This window comes from Lucilia cuprina, chromosome 4 (genome assembly GCF_022045245.1).
Source record: "Lucilia cuprina isolate Lc7/37 chromosome 4, ASM2204524v1, whole genome shotgun sequence".
Taxonomy (NCBI): Eukaryota; Metazoa; Arthropoda; class Insecta; order Diptera; family Calliphoridae; genus Lucilia; species Lucilia cuprina.
Genome location: NC_060952.1, coordinates 59,018,412 through 59,022,171, shown reverse-complemented (window position 1 = coordinate 59,022,171; position 3,760 = coordinate 59,018,412). Strand labels below are relative to the sequence as shown.

At 28.8% G+C, this 3,760-nt stretch overlaps 1 protein-coding gene across 1 annotated transcript in view; it reads left to right on the top strand.

Moving 5' to 3' along the window:
- Nucleotides 1-3,760, top strand: part of LOC111690106 (thyroid transcription factor 1-like) — a 250,405-nt gene that overhangs the window by 90,262 nt on the left and 156,383 nt on the right. The window lies entirely within an intron of this gene.

Sequence of the window (3,760 nt, the reverse complement as noted above, 5' to 3'; positions counted from 1 at the left end):
TATATAATAATTTCCACATTTTAGCAGTGTGATTTGAATAATATGTAAAGTAAGCTCATTAGAATTCAACAAAAAATATTTTAATTATTTGTGTTCACCCTGTTTTATACAAGGTGATTATAAATTTATTAATTTCTACAACACAAAAATATTTAAAACTATCATTTGGTCATAAAATTGTTATAAGTATAAGCATATTATCTTACAACTACATTGCTCAGAAATGTTTATTTATTAGAACAAAATAATAAAAACATCTAAAGAACGCTTTTAATTTGAGTAGTGTTTTATGGGGTAGCCATGTTTTCAATAACATATACATATTTATTTAATTCATATGAGGGTTCCAAGCCCCCTAATAAAAGTTAAAGTTTTTCGTCAAAATTAGAAGATTCTGACTCTAATAGTTTCCGAGAAAAACGATTTCTGTATTTAATTCATATGGGAGGTACCACTATGTATATTTTACAAACTATTTTTATGTTGCGAAAAATAATTATCCTTAATTAATCTTTAAATTGTAGAACTATACACAAATACATATATGGCATGCTTATGTAAATATTGCGAATATTCAGGCGGCAATTTAAAATATTATCGCCGACTCGCTGAAGAGCTTTTCCCTTTCGACTTAGAATTATACTGTTTGGTTATGACAAAACAATAAACACTCCATATAAGGTTTTATTATTTTAGAATTTTTTCTTTGAAGCACAACAACAATTTTTTTACCCTCCACCACCATAAGTGGTGGTAGAGGGTATATATAAGTTTGTCATTCCGTGTGTAACACCATGAAATATTCATCTGAGACCCAACAAATTATATATACTCTGGGTCCTTGTGAAATTCTGAGTCGATTAAGCTATGTCCGTCTCTCCGTCTGTCTGTCTGTGTAAAACACGCTCACGTTAAAACTAAGAAAAGGAAAATCGGTTCACATCGGGAAAAGTTATGAATAAAAATTTGAAACAACCTCAAAAAAATAAGCATTTTTTACACATTCTGATGTAATTTTCTCGAAAACTGTGCGAGCTAATTCCATAAAAATCACCATATATTCGTTTCTACGCAAGGGCTTCATCTCTGCTGAAAATCGCCAGGGTCGGTCCACAATTTCATATACCTCCCATACAAAAGTACATATTCCCGGAAAATTGGTTTTTTGTTAATAACTTCCGTCACAATGTCGATATCTTTGAAAATATCACAGAATAAAATTTTATATCAATAGAATTCATTCAGAGCAAAACATTTCTGGATCGTTCCATAATTGGTCATATCTCCCATACAAGGTCCCCTCGCGAAAATCCCTTAAACGCACATAATTCTTTACTTAACTAATATATCGATAAAAAAATTTGGTACTGGTATTGCTCTCACATAAAAAAATATTACTATAAAATTTTTTTCTGATCGGTCCACAATTGGACATAGCTCCCATACAAGGTCCCCTCCCGAAAATAAATTAAACGCACATAACTCAGTACTAAATTAAGATATCCATATAAAGTTTGGCACAAGTGATGCTCATAAACAGAGAAATAATATTGTGAAAGTTTTTCTGATCAGTTCATACAGGAACCCATACAAGATCCCTTTTAGGAAAACACTTTAAAGCACATAACTCATTACCAAATAGTGATACCCATAAAATATTTGGCATAAATACTACTTTTATACGGATAAATGGTATTTAATTTTTTTTCTCGATCGGTCATTACTTGGTCATAGCTCCCATACAAGATTCCCTCCAGAAAATCATAAAAAATATAATATAATAATATAATAATAATTTATAAATATATAATTTTATAAATATAGTACATTTCTAAAAAATATTTAAATGTAAATTGACAATCAAAGTTTTCGAGGTAAAATTTTACATAAATGCATATTTCTGAAAATTGCTGATTACTTTACTATTAAATGATAATATTTCGATAAAATTCGAAATGAGTATGTTCTGTGTATAGGTAGATCATTCTGATAAAATGTTTTCAAACTGGCCTAATATTGATCATACTTTTGATTAACAGTCATTTAAATCGTTTCAAAAATCACTCAAACATATTTACTTCACTATAAATACTGATGTCGGAAAAATACACAAATCGTTCTCCTAATTTTTGGCATCTGCATGATCTTTTCATAATAAGTCATGGTATCAGTACGAGTTCCACAACAGAAACTCAATATAAATTTTTCTGGGCTTAATCAAAATTAGTACGGAAACAAAACATTTGTCGAGTTATCTTAACATTTGATAGTTAAATGGATTTTAATAAGAAGAAGCTTGCTGGTGGAGGGTATTTAAGATTCGGCACAGCCGAATATAGCACTCTAACTTGTTTAAATTATTATAAAACTTTAGCATATTAATTTTTACTAATATATATCTCTACATTTTACCCCAATAACATGTATGCATATATATCATATTTAAATATTTTCAAATTGTAACATCAATGCAGCTAGCAGTTGCAAAACAAAATTTAATTGCTGCTAGGAAAAACTCAGCGCAATTATTAGTTCAACAGATTTGAGTGTGCGCTGCTATAGCACAAAAATATATTTTTTTCTTGTACAACAAACAAGAGATTAATACTGTTCATTCGTGTTGCTAGAAACTGCAGTGTAACGTTGTAATATTTCTAGTTAAACATAAAAACAGAACGGCAATATTTAGTAGCAATGTTATTTAAATCTGAAAAAGTTTATGACGAGTAGTATGACGAGTGATAAAAATGTGTATTTTGCGGCAAATGCTGACTAATATATTAGTAAAAGTAAACACTGGTTTTAATTGCATTTAGAAATTCTATACCCCATGAACGTATTTCAATTTTTTCAACAACAATATTGGAAAACGTCTCTCTTATAATAAAAATAAATATTAGACCAATTATTATCTTCTGTCTCTTGTCCTAGATATACAAACAAATTTGTTGAGGATCTAAATATCATAACCAGATCTACAATCGATTACTTTATTTTTGCTCATTACACAAGTAGAAGTTGGCAGCAAAACAACTCAGCCGGTAACAATCTTTATAGCCACCAACTAAATTCTCACTATTACATTACAGCAATAAAAGGCAAAGATTAAACTTGCGCTACTTGACAGTAAATGGCGCCCAGGTATTCAATAATAATGAAAATAAATATAAATAATAAAGCATCAGTCCATTAAAAGTCGTTATTATTTTATTGTTTTTAACTATTTTACTGATTATTTAAATCAATTTATTTTGTATTCAATAATTAGATTAAAAAATTAAATATTTTAATATCATGGAGTGTTCGGAAAATTAGCCCAAACACTGAAAAGGCTAACATTTGAATGTTGCTGTTATTGAGAAGATTTCAGAGTATCTTTGGGATAAGGTCGCTTAGAGGCCATTAAAAATTTTTTTTTGAGAAATTGTATGTTAAATGGTAGTTTTGTACAAAAAAGTTTTGGAAAATGGAAAATGGAAAAGCTAACAATATAGAAAAAGTCTTAGATTTCATTATATATTAAATTTTTAATCGTTATCGCTAAGCTATCGTTACCGCTAAAATACCTTTTCAGCACTACTACCGTTAACGCTTAAATACCGATACCGAAATGAGACACAATACCGATAACTCTCAAACATCGATACCGAAATTGTTGTGTATTGTTTCTTATAGAGATATAATAATAATAAATTAGTTGACTTGTTAGGAAAAAAATTTTTTTTCATCATAGTTGTTTTGAGATTTGTATATAATTTTT